A 13,935-nucleotide genomic window follows, 5' to 3' on the forward strand; every position below is an offset into this window, starting at 1 on the left:
AGATCATGATGGGAGGACGTGTAGAGATGACCGGCCACACTAGTGGAAGCCCATGAACTGTGGACTGGTGGCTGTGGAGCCCCCATGGTACTGCACTAGGACTTCTGGATACGGAAGATGGTTGTTTGGCTTAACTATTTGGGGGACACTCAGACAGGAGTATCAGGATCTGTTCCTGGTGCACGGCAATCTGGAGCCTGTGGTGTGATGCTTTGTGCAACCTTGGTGTAGAGGGAAGGGGCTTGGAGTTGCCTAGGCTCAGTGTGCCAGGCTCTGCTGACTCCACATGGGAGACCTTGATTTGGGGGATGTGGAGAGAAAGGGCATGGGAGAAAGGGCTGGGGTGTGGGAGGAGGGAGGAGGGGGGAATCTGTGGGTGGTGTGTGGAGTGAGCAGAAAATTTCTTAATAAAGAAAAATAAAAAAAAGTCATAAGTCTCTTAATTATTGACAGTACCACAAATCTATAGGTACAAACAGAAATGTTAAGCATTTGACAGTATGACCATTCAATGAAACCACACCAGTAGTAGGATTTACCCATCCCTGGGCTTTTGACAATGTTTACAGTTCTGTACCTGCAATCCCTTCTGTGAGACAAGCCCTACATGCTGCCATAAAGAGTGTAAATAACTCTTATATCTATCATGCTGTTATTGTGCCAATAGACACAAGGAAAATACAACATTCTTCCAAAATAGATGTCATAGAAAGTCCTGAGACTGAGGAATTATACTTCAACATAATAAAGGCTATATATAATAGACATGGAAGCAGCATCATGATAAATGGAGAAAAACACAAAGCCTTCTGTGGTGGTATTGTGTTTCCCAAAATATTGTGTACTCTAATAAATTTATCTGGGGTCAGAGAACAGACAGCCACTAGATAAGAAGGCTAGAAAATGGTGGCACTCACACCTTTAATCCTAGCATTCCAGAGATAGAAATCCCTCTGGATCTCTGTGAGTTCAAGGCCACATTGGAAACAGCCAAGCATGGTGACACACGCCTTTAATCCCAGAAAGCCAGCCTTTAATCCCAGAGAGTGATAGTAGAAAGCAGAAAGGTACATAAGGTGTGAGGACCAGAAACTAGAAGCATTTGGCTGGTTAAGCATTTGGCTGGTTAAGTTTCAGGCTTTCGAGCAGCAGTTCAGCCAAGAGCCACTGGGGTGAGGACACAGAAGCTTCCAGTCTGAGGAAACAAGACCAGCTGAGAAGTTGACCAGGTGAGGTTAGCTGTGGCTTGTTCTCTGATCTTCTAGTTCACCCCAATACCTGGCTCCGGGTTTGATTTTATCAATAAGAACTTTTAAGATTCCTGCTACAGCCTTCCCACTAAGATCAGAAACAAAACAAAGGAGTCTACCTTCCCTATTCCTGTCCAATATTGTGTTTAAAGACTCAGCTAGATAAATAACACAAGAGAAGAAAATAAAAGGGATACAAATGGTATGTTAGAAGTCAATATATGACTATTTTCAAATGATGTGAGCAGTTATACAAAGTTCCTAAAGACCACACCAAAAAATTCTTAGTTATGATTAATTGTTGCTTTTAAATGACTATTATTTGAAGTTGTTTTGTCCATATGGAGGCCAACAATTAGTGCTGACAATGGTCAAAAGACAGCCGGAATTGACCTACTCTGGTGATGGGATGGCCAAACACCCTAATAGTCGTGCCAGAAACCCCATCCAAGGACTGAGGAATCTGGATGCAGAGATCCATGGCTAGGCCCCAGGTGGAGCTCCGGGAGTCTAATTAGCAAGAAAGGGGAGGGTTTATATGAGCGAGAATTGTTGAAACCAAGGTTGGATAAGGCACAGGGACAAATAGCCAAACGAATGGAAACACATGAACTATGAACCAAAGGCTGAGGGGCCCCCAACTGGATCAGGCCCTCTGAATAGGTGAGACAGTTGATTGGCTTGATCTGTTTGGGAGGCATCTAGGCAGTGGTACCAGGTCCTGGGCTCATTGCATGAGCTGGCTGTTTGAAACCTGAGGCTTATGCAGGGACGCTTGGCTCAGTCTGGGGACTGGACATGCCTGGACTGAGTCTACCAGGTTGATCTCAGTCCTCGGGGGAGGCTTTGCCCTGGAGGAAGTGGGAATGGGGGATGGGCTGGGGGGAAGGGGAGGGGGGCAGGAGGAGGGAGAACAAGGGAATCTGTGCCTGATATGTAGAACTGAATGGTATTGTAAAATAAAATAAAAGGAAAAAAAATTAATAAAAAAAGAAAAACAAATAACATTTTATGGGAATTTATCAAAGAGATTTTTACCATTACATTCATGAACTCACAGTGGCTGTGGTTGTCTACATGCGGTTGATTGATAAAGCCATTCAGTATTCTAGCATAGAGTGAGAAGCGATTACAGAGCCATTCCCTCAGCTGACAAGCTATGGATGGTTGAGAGCTTCTGGAGTAGAGAGTGTTGGTTTTCTAAGTATGTTTCCTGGTATGTTTTTCATAAATAAATAGACCCACACCCCAAAATACATGGGCAGCACAATTTACAGTTGATGGGTTATTAAATTACAATATAAGAAGATCTGAAATTGTAGCTGGGTAAGAAAGTGTGTGTGAATCTTAGGGGAGTAATGTGTATGGCTATTATAAAGACAATTAAATGCAACACTTTCATGAGAAGCTCAAATTCTCTGATTGAATGTGTCTTATCCTTGCATGTCTAATTCTATCAACCCTCTATGAAAAATTTTCACTTAAATAGCTTAAGTAACTTCAATTCTACTGTGTGTCCTTCCTAGTCCTTAAAGCCTTCCCTGCAACAAAACCAAGACCCCCAGCTTCTCTTAAAGTCTCTGAAAATAAGTACTCAGAACTGTTTCTCTGACCCATGACCCACTGTCATTTAAGAGAAACATACCTTTGACCTTGTACATGTTCATGGTTTTAATAATATGACCATAGGGGAGGATTTTGTATATTGAGGATAATCGAAGTGTTCTCAGTGTAATGATCTTTGATCTCATATATCAAGGACATTAAGAATATTAATGATCTGTCTAGCTTAAATAAAAGGCCAAAAATCTCTGAAGAAGTTGTGAGTGTACAACAACATAAAAGAATGCCATGTTTATATATTATATAAAAATGTGTACAGTGATGATCAAGGATGGACATGAATGTGCACGAGAAAAATCTCCATAGATTGGTGTGGCTGTGTCTTATGGTCTCTACAGGCTTAGCTCATTTGTCTAATCTTATTTTGAATTTTTTACATAACAGATAAGCCATCCAATGGTTTAAAAAAATTGTTAAAATTTTCATTTAAAACTATTTCTGATTTTTGATGATAGTCATTCTGGAATGAGATAGAATATTTATATGAATATGTTTGTGCCTGTGTGAGTTTCTATGCACCACGGGTATGCCAGGACCTGCAGAGGCAAGAGAGTTTTTGATCCTCTGTAAGTAGAATTTCAGATGGTTGTGAGGCAGCTGATATTTATACTGGAAACTGAGGTTAGGTCTTCTGCAATAACAGTAAGTGATCTTAACTACTAAGCCATCACTTAAGCCAAAGGTGAGATTGTTTTAAAGTTTTTAATTTTTTTGTTCTTTGTATATTCTGGATACTAATCCCTTATCAGAGGAATTTTTAGTGAATATTTTCTCTGTAGAGTGTTTTTTTTTTTTAACTCTGTTGTAATATACAACAACGTGTATGGAAATCACATTACAAATTTTACAGTACTGCATTTTATACAATTAATGAAAGTATGCTCATTTAAAAAGTATTTGATACATTAAATAGATTAATGAGAGAATGAGATAGGTGTGGTATGATTTTACTGTAGCAGTCAAATAACTGTCAGAGGAGAAAGAATTATGTTCTATTTAGAAGGTTCATTTCACTAATACTTCCTGTGTTCTCAGATGAATGGAACTAACTGTGTCTCAGAAGACCGTGTACTAACTTACAACATGTTCTCACTAGGTAAATATTGAAAAGATGTGCATTTTAAAAGGACAAAGGATTTTAATATCTTATCAATACAACAGACAGGAGACTTTGTTCTCTACATTTGACTGTTTGTGTGTTAGTCCTCAAGTCTTGGTCTTAGTGTTGAAGTGTTGGAACATGAAATTTCTGTGAGCATTTTATTAAGGATTCTATTTTATCAGGTTGAGTCTGTTGATGGCATGAAAGAAAGCTTAGATCATTTTTTCCTCAATTCAGTTTCATCTATCTATTTTTTAAAATTCTTCAAAATTCTAGAATTAGATCTCCTGTTATTTTATATACGTATTTCAAAAGATTGGTAGAAACCTTGGTTTGTTATTCTGTTTGTCCTCAAAGATACAGAAAAAGTTGGAGAAGAAAATATAGGCTACCAGAAAACTAATTCTATGTTAAATTAGAACTTCTTGTAGTATTTAATTTAGTCTGTATTGGAGGAGGCTTTTATTCAAAGAGCTGTAAGAAACCTCCATAAATCATTTACTTTCCCATTTCAGGTAACTGAGTGTATCCAATTAACTAATAGGTTAATATTAAACCACATTCTTTCACTATTCAGTACAAATATAAGAGCATCAATATGCCAGTTCATTTAATTACAACTATTAGTTAGTTGCAAATTTGATTGTGTTGTCTCCGATGACTATTGACTACATGTTTATTTTCTTTAGAGCATTAGTTGATGTTAAACTCCTGTAATTCTTTTGTAGACAAATGTTGGTGTCATCTTGATCTCAAGAAACATTTTCATCTCCCATAAAAAACAGACACATGTCATCATGTCTTTTTATGTTATCAGGGCCCATGTATCATTTCTAAGAGCTCGAATTCATCAGTTAATACTCAATTGAGAATGTACTACTTCTTCTGCATGGTAGTATTTATATTACTTGAGTGACAGTTTCGTGCCAGGTGTAGCCTTTTACTGATTAGTTTTTTCAGCTTTAACAAATTGCGTTAGGATCCTTTCTCAGTCTAATTACAGACTCTTATGGGGACAGTAGACATAGAACATAGCAAGCACTGCAGTAAGGTATGGAGTAGGTGAGGGAGTTAAGGCAAGGATGAGCAGAAATAAGGAGGGCCAGCTTCTGAAAGAGGATAATTCAAAATATTTATGACTGCTAAAGGGAGAATAAAACATGGTGTAATGATAAGGAAAAGCCTAGCTGGAGGAAGAGAAAACTACTAACTTTAGGAACCTTCTAAGTTTATTTTAAAATTATTCTTCATAAAATCCTAGAGACAAACGGACTTAGGGCTATGGTAGATGAAGTGCCGCCGACTCTTCAGAGGCTGATAGGAGAAAGGATGTTTTAAATAACAATAATTACATTCAAGAGATCTGTACGGATGAGACACAGGTGAGAGAAGAGTCTAGATATATTTCCTAAATATCAAAACCCATGTTCAAAAAAATGAGAGCTCAGTGAGACTCTCAATGTGTGCCTTAGTTACTTTTCCATTGCCATGATAAGACACCATGACCAAAGCAACTTCAAAAGAAAATGTTCATGGAGGCTCAGAGTTCCAGGGAGTTAGGGGCCAGTGACCATCGGTGGGGAGCATGACAACAGGCAGGTAGATATGTGCTGGAGCAGTATCTGATGCCTTATATCTTGACTTGCAAACATGAGGAAGAGAGAGGCAGCGTGCTAACTGGGAATGCCATGGGGGTTTTGAAACCTCAAAGACCACCCCAACAATATGCCTCTTCCAACAAAAACCACCCATGTGTGGATGTGGAAGTGACTTTCATTTGAATGAAAAAAAAATCAAAACAACTTAATGACAGTTTTTTAAATCCTAAGTACAAGTTAAAGTCACCAAATTATGTTTCTTCTTTTTTTTTTTTTTACATTTATGTATTTGGTGGTGAGTTAGGTATAATATACCATGGCACGTGTGCAGTGGGCAGAGAAGAATGTGTAACATTCTGTCTCTCTCCTCCTATTATGTGGGTTCCAGGGATAAGACACATGTAGCCAGGCTTGCCTGAAAACACTTTCACTTTTCCATGCCTAGCTATCTTACCAGCTTATCAAAATCTTTTTCCTCCCAGTGTAAAGATACAATGCTTTTGCCATGAAACCAATTTGTAGGTATGCTCTCTCGTCAATTCATTTTCCCAAGGATTGAGGAAGAAAAACATAGAATGCCTTGATTAAAATGTTGCATTTGCATCCAGCATCCAACTAGACTCTCTTCATAATGTCCAAAGGATATACATCTGTTTAGTTTTGTAATATTCAGGAATATATCACATTTTTCCAAAGAGGTTTTAGCAAATTATATTTTTGCTAACACCTTTTGAATTTATATTGCTTCATAACATAGCTATTCCATGGTATGCTCATGATATTTAGATTGCAAATTAATTAGTCTGATCATTCATGTCATCCTATATTTTCAAGTCTCTACAGTTCATGGTTGTTCCAGGTACGACCCTTATCCTAATAGGGACAGGAAATTTTTTAATTTTTTATTAATTTATGAGTACTATCAGATACAGTAATTGAAATTTGTACAACTATTAAAAAGAAGTTTAAAATTGAAAAAAAAACACTGAAAGAACAAGTTGTGTTCTGAGAAAGTCTCAGGAGTTACAGATCACACATACTCTTGCAGATCAGAGTGAGGTTTTTTCCCCTAAAAACCTCATGATCACAGTTGCTTGTAACTTTAGGGGCTCTGACTCTCTCTTCTTGCTTTCTCAGAAAAATTACACTCATTTGCACACACCCACACACAGATGCACATGCACACACATAATTAAGAAGTGAAAATTAATCTCCTTTTAAAAAAGATAAAACAAAATGAGTATAAGTATGATTAAGGAAAATCCAACTTTGGGAGAAAATGTGTTGAATGAGAGAGAGAGAGAATAATTTACATTACAGAGCCTCAAAGGAATGGAAAAGAGATTCAATCAACTACATTTCTAGATTTTTGAAGGGTAGAGAATGCAAACTAGGAAAACAAACTGAATAAGAATAAATCTCACCAAACATATTGCACTGATGCACTGCATAACACTTCTTGGCATACTGGCAAGCAAGGCAACTGTGTGACCTAAGGTACAAAAGCAATACAAGGCTAGTGATTGCAGCTCATTTTTAAACAAGAAGAGATGTAGAAAAAGAGGCAAGAAAAAAATTGTGTCTTTCTTATTCATGCTTACATTTTACATTAGGATAGAGTTTCTCATTATTGTGCCTTCCACTTCATGAATAGTCATTAACATGAAGTATGAGAAAGTGGAATACTCTTGAGTTAAGAAAAGGACTCCTAAAATTTTACAAGGTTAAGAAACAGCCCTTGCCATTGACTCCATCTATTAAGGACTGTTTTTGTTATTCATATCCCAATGATTATAATTGTTTTCTCCTTGCTTCAACCAATACTCCAGAGAACACTTGAAAAGAGTGAAAAAGTCTATTGTTATTTGGGGTTTCTTTTTCTTTCTTTCTCCACTATCCACCCCTTGCAATTTTCCAAAACCTTTTTGCTCTGGTTCTTTTGTTGCCAGTTCACAAGAATATCTGAATAGTGCCAACTAAACATGTCACACACTATAGGCTGGCTGTATTGTCTTATAACTTTTTCCTGCAAATGACATGGCTATTGTTTCTAAACATGGCCACGTTCAAATTCTTAGGACACAGAGAGAATGTAGACAAATGATTTGCCAGAAACCTTCTGGTCCCCTGCTAGTATAGTCCTCCTTTCATCCGTGTGAGCCCATTTCCCCTTTCACATATTATTTTAGTTACTGTTGTATTGCTATGAAGGGACACTTTGGCCAAGGGGACTCTTATAAAAGAAAGCATTTAATTTAGTTGGGGACTTGTTTACAGTTTCAGAAGCTTAGTCCATCATCAACATAACAAGAAGCATGGTACCAAACAGGCAGGCATTGGGCTGAGCATACATTCTGATCTACAGGCAGGCAGGCAGGCAGGCAGAGAGAGAGAGAGAGAGACTGGGTCTGGCATGGACTTTCAAAACCACAAAGCCCCACTCCAGCAAAACACTTTCTCCAACAAGACCACATCTCCTAATCTTTCCAATCCTTCTCAAACAGTCCCACATCCTGGTGATTAAGCATTCAAACATATGGGCCTGTGGCCATTGAATAAGGCCATTCTTGTTCAAGCCACTACTTTTTGCTATTTTCCAGGATTCTGGTCTTCTGAGATCCCACCACAATCATCCAGTGAGAGAGTATTACAGGTTCTAGGGCTTTTCATAAAATTATCTCTAAATATTTTCAAAATCTTCCTATAAACTATAGGCTTCTATAATACATGTACAACTTCAGCCATGGCAGTGAACTGACTGTACAAATTTTCCTTGCTACTTCTCTTCCTTGTTACAGTGACACAAATTCCAGGGAGAATGATGTTAAAGGTGGCAGGATTTACTGTAGCTCCCAATTCAGAAGTTTCAGCCAATGGATATTTGCCCTGGTATCCATGGACATCATGGTATAAGATGATTATGAGATTTTATTGCAGAAGAAGCAGAAGCAGAAGCAAGAAAAGGTAAAGGCAAGGTATTCTTAAGGTTCCACACCCAGAGACATACATCCTTCAGCTGTGACCCATCCCCATAATGCTTAGAGAACCCCTAAAAATAGTGATATCACTTGGAAACCCAGAATTCAAAACAGTCTGAGAAGACTTTTGATTCTTAAACAATGTTGATAATACATGTACTTATTTGTCTACTTATTTTTGAATTTAAAATGTTCATTGTACATTTGAATTGGTGAGGGACAATTACAATTGCTCACAGTGATTGATTCATAGCCAAACTTTCCAACCTATAACAACTTCTAGTTTCTCCTTTATATGATAGACTGTTTTGAAACAAAAGCAAGAATCTTTAAATAATTCATTTGCAAATGTTATTAGATAACTTTACAAGGACATTGATTTAACTTTTTTAAAATGCCATATACTAAATTAGCATACTTATATAAACATTTTACTAATTATCAAAAATCAAGGATTTAAAAGTTTCCCCGATTATGTCCTAAATTGAAAATTTTAAAATGATATTTAATGCAATTTAATGTTTATTTAGTTCTACCTGTTGAGTTCCCAGATTACTTATTTAATAAGAATTCTCAGGACCTCTGACAGTGTTGAGTGATAAAGATCTGGGGGCCAAGCCTAAGGACCCAATTGCAAACCCTGAGACCCATGAAGCAGAAGGAGAGGGACCCTTTTGGGATCCTACTCCTCATACTGGGTCAGCTTGACCAGACTTAAGGCATAGGGAGGTGCTTAGTCTTAATGCAACTTGATATGTCATATTTTGTTGATATTCATGGGAGACCTGTCCTTTCCTCAACAGAAAGAGAGAAGGAGTGGATTGGGTAGTGAAAACAAAGGGGGTGTTTTGTGGGGGACAAACTGGAAGGAGAGGGGTGGTGAGAAATTGCTGCCCAGATGTTAAATAAATAAATAATTTATGTTTTAAAAAAGAAGCATGAAAATGCCTTGCATTTTAAAATGTTAGATGAAAGGAAAATCCACTTTCACAGAAATAACTGTGTGCAGACGTTTGTTTCTAAGCTATTCTTACTCACAGTTAATTGGTTTCCACACTATTTTGACATTTGCTTTGAATGTGTGGTATGACACAGAAAAGGCATTGCTCCTCCTTGTCTATAGTCTCTAAGACTTTTGGCTCTTTGGGGAGAACTTTGTGCTGTATATAAATTGTACTATTTATTGATATGTCTTTAATAAAATATTTTAGAACCTGTAGTGGTAGAATGACTCAAAATCACGATGATAGATGTTCTAATATAATTATCAATATCAATACAACTCATTCTAAAATTCTGCTTTTTAGTTTTTGTTCTATTCAACAAATTTCTAAGCATTTAAAAAAATTTGTAAACTGAAGGCATATATTTTTTAGTGTTTTCAAAATTTTGCATTATAACAGATACTAAGTTACCATTCTCCTATCTTCTTTTTATTGTTATGGTTTAACAGAAGTGAAATCAATGATTATTACATTTGGACTTATAATCAGAGGGCTTAAAACATTTCTATGGGATCATAACATTTAGCTTATTCTATAACATCAAACATCTCAAATCATGTCCAAATCCACCTTTCGCAAATTTGCTCATTTTCCACTTCCGCTTTCCCTAGATTTAAATGCATCAGCATCCACATTTGGCGTGCATGTCACATATTTGGAGAAACAGTTTAAGCTGTAGCAAACTAGGAGGAGGCAGTATTTTTCCTTATATCATATGCAGACAGCGTTCTCAGGGCGGAACTGCTCTGATTTATGGTCACAGTGCAGTGCTGGAGCTATACTATTTGGAATCTTCCACCCACATCGTGTCCATTGATAGTTTCCTGTTTAGGTTAATTATAAATTAGTTAGGAAGTAAATACAGCCTCCAAGATGTAAACAGTATCATCAGCTACGTTATTCATTATTACAAATTATGTTGAATTTTAAATGTCAAGAAGCTAAATTAGAGTAAGATATCTCAAACCAAAATATTCTGGAGCAAGGATGAGACACAGATAAATATCAAAAGGCATAATTACTTCCTGCATAATTAAATCATTGAACTTGAACCAACAGTAAATTTAAGTTATTTATTTTAAAATACGTATTGTGTGTATATTTTTGTTACACAAATTTATGGAATAATGTGTCATAATTTGATACATGTGTACACTGTGTAATGATAACTGACAGGTGTTAATGCTCTTTTGTTCCTAAAGATTTGAAAATCTTTTTGATTAGCATGATAATTTTGCTATAATAATTCAAATGTTAGACTACTATATCATTTTTGACATTTTAGGGAAAAAGAAATTTGGAAGCCTCTAATATATCATCATTACTTTTGGAAATAGAAAACTCAAAGAAGATTTAATGTGTAAGATTTTCTTAAATTGCATACTCTTTAGCATGGTTGAGCATCTCTGCAGCATGTCACATTGTGCCTTAGGCATCCAGTGAAGTCTGCACATTGAACTCTGCCATCAGTAGAAACACACTAGCCATCTACCAGCTTCCCTTGTCATTTGCTAAAGCAAGAAGAGTTCTGTGGTCAGACTGTCAGAACTGATGCAGCTGTCAGGAGAACCCACCACACAGTGACTATGTATTACTTCTCTCTTGTATCCACTGAAAGCATTTGTATGGAAATCATGATGAGGGGTGAGTGAGACTCTTTATATTCCAGAATCTTTTTAGAACTGTGTCAGGGCCATTACCTGCTCCTCTGTCTAAAGCATATTGGCTACAAGTTGTAGGAAAACACACACACACACACACACCTCATGAACCACTGTTTTTATTTTGTCCTGTCTATCAAAACTATGAAAACGCTGCCTCACTCTGGAAGATGGACGCTTACATTTTTTTTTTTTAACTATGAAACATGTTTAATACAAAATGCATCATGATAAACAATGACTGTATTCTGGAAAGTACCATACAAATTCCCCAAGTGAGCTATCAATATCGAGGCCTAGACTAAAAAATAATAACATGTTAAAACAAAAAGGTTTTACATGAGTACTCATATCAATGTCTGAAGATTTCCAGAAGACACAAATAACTCCAGTCCCGGCAAATTAATAAAGATACAAAGAAGGCAAAATTAATCCATGAAAAAGAATGTCATTCATCCATAAAAATGAAGGAAGGATGACTGTATTCTACATGTGTAGGCATTGGAATTATTATGCAAAAGATAAAATGTCAGATACAGAGTTCCTTAATATCTATACAGAAAGCATATTAATAGTTACCAAGTGCTGCTAAAAGAGTCATGGAAAGTGATTCCATCATGACTCCGTTTTTAACCTCTCACATAATCATACACGTTGGAATTAGAAGCACTAGTTCTATAGCCGTGTGTGAATGCTCTCTTGCTATTGGCTTTTAAGGTTTATGATGGTTAATTTAATGTTATCTGAATGAACCCTAAACACAAATAACTAATTGTGTGTGTGTGTGTGTGTGTGTGTGTGTGTGTGTGTGTGTGTGATATGCCTGGGTTGACAAATGACTCTTTGCTCTCTATTAGAAGCAAACTTAGCTAGCACTGGGGCTAAGTAGGTATCACATGATGTACATAATTAAGCAGTGCCTATCAAATCAGAAGCAGAGAAATTTATCTGATACAAAGACATATTCCAAGCACAGGCTCTGAGGCACCTATATTTCTTAGTCAGAGAATGTCCCAGTCCAAAGTCATCCTAAACTCCTATGAAAGGGGTGTCCATCCATGCAGGGTTATTTCCCTTTGTTAGATAAAAACAGTTTCCCGCTAAATAGAAGAAAGGGTTTAAGACTACAGCAATGGTTGGATAATTTGGTTCAGCAGTTAAGAGCACTTGTTACTCTAAAACTTCACACATTCCATTCCCAGCATCCATATAGCAGCTCACAACCACCAGTAACTCCAGTCTCAGGGGATCCAATACTCTATTTTGGCCTCTGCACTCACCAGACATCCGTATGGTACACATAGATATATTTAGGCAACACTCATACACAGGCAATAAGAAAATAAGTAAATCTAAAAAAAAAAAAAAAAAAACAAAAAAACTAAAGAATACAGCAAAAGCGTAATGCATTCTTAATATTAGTAATATTGCCTATGTGATCATTATCTTTTTTGTTGTTGTTTTTCAAGACAGGGTTTCTCTGTGTAGTTTTGGTGCCTTTCCTGGATCTCACTCTGTAGACCAGGCTGGCCACAAACTCACTCATAGAGATCCACCTGGCTCTGCTTCCTGAGTACTGGGATTAAAGGCATGCACCACCATCACCCAGTGTGATTATTATCTTAAACAAACAAACAAATATGTGTGTGTGGGGGGGTGTGGGTGTGGGTGTGTTTTCATGGATCTGGTGAGATTTTGTCTCTAGAATTAACATAATTTTGAAAATGTTTCCTAATAAGTGTGTGGAAATGCAAATAGAAACATTGAAGCATCTTACCATTACATAAAATGAACAATAGTCTGAAACACCAAAAGGGTGTATATATAAATATGTATCAATTTATTAGTGGGTGCTATGGGAAAACAGACTCATGGAAACAGAATAAGGTAGATCCAGTTTCAGAGTCCTTCCATTTTGCCCAGGAAAGATAGGGATCAACACATACTGCTCCACACTGCCTGACTCAGTCTCCACTACTCAAGAGAATGTGACCACCTCTCTCTCCTCTTTTAAGCAGTCACATAGGCAGACAAGAAGCCATACCCTAAAGCTTGTACCACAAAGCTATTGGTGGAATGAATTCCTACAACAGTTGTCAAATATTTAAAATGTCTATGTATCAGAGCTTAAAGTGTTTATGGAACACAGGAATATGCATAAAATTCTGAGAAATATGTGTGTATGTGATTTATCTGTATGTTTATACTAGCATGTTTAATTAACGATGAAACACTGAAATTAGTCCAGAAACTAAAACAATCACATTATATCTGTAATAAAATGTTGCTGAATATGTGAGCAAAGAATTGGAAAGTTAAACTATTTTCTTTTACTTTAAGCAAAGCAAAATATGAAGAATGTAGGTGAAAATGGTATTAATTATAACATTTAAAATAAGTCCTACAAGACTTTAGCTCTCCACAAACTGACAGAAAGGCCTCATTGCTGAAGACAATACCTACATACACAATTCATTGAATTATAGGGAAAACGAACTGGTGCCTTTATTGAACCTTTACCCCTATATTTCAGCATCTTTGGCACAGGAAGGTACTCTGTATGCTATCAAAAGAGAAACATAAACACCAAGCTGGCCACAAACCCTTTATCTACAATGTCATACTCCCTGCAAGATATACTAGGACAATAGTGGCACCAAGCTTGTTAGAGGAGTTAACCAAGAACTGATTTAACTTAAAGCCCACTCCAGGAGATGGA

The sequence above is a fragment of the Peromyscus leucopus genome, chromosome 2, assembly GCF_004664715.2.
Source record: "Peromyscus leucopus breed LL Stock chromosome 2, UCI_PerLeu_2.1, whole genome shotgun sequence".
NCBI lineage: Eukaryota > Metazoa > Chordata > Mammalia > Rodentia > Cricetidae > Peromyscus > Peromyscus leucopus.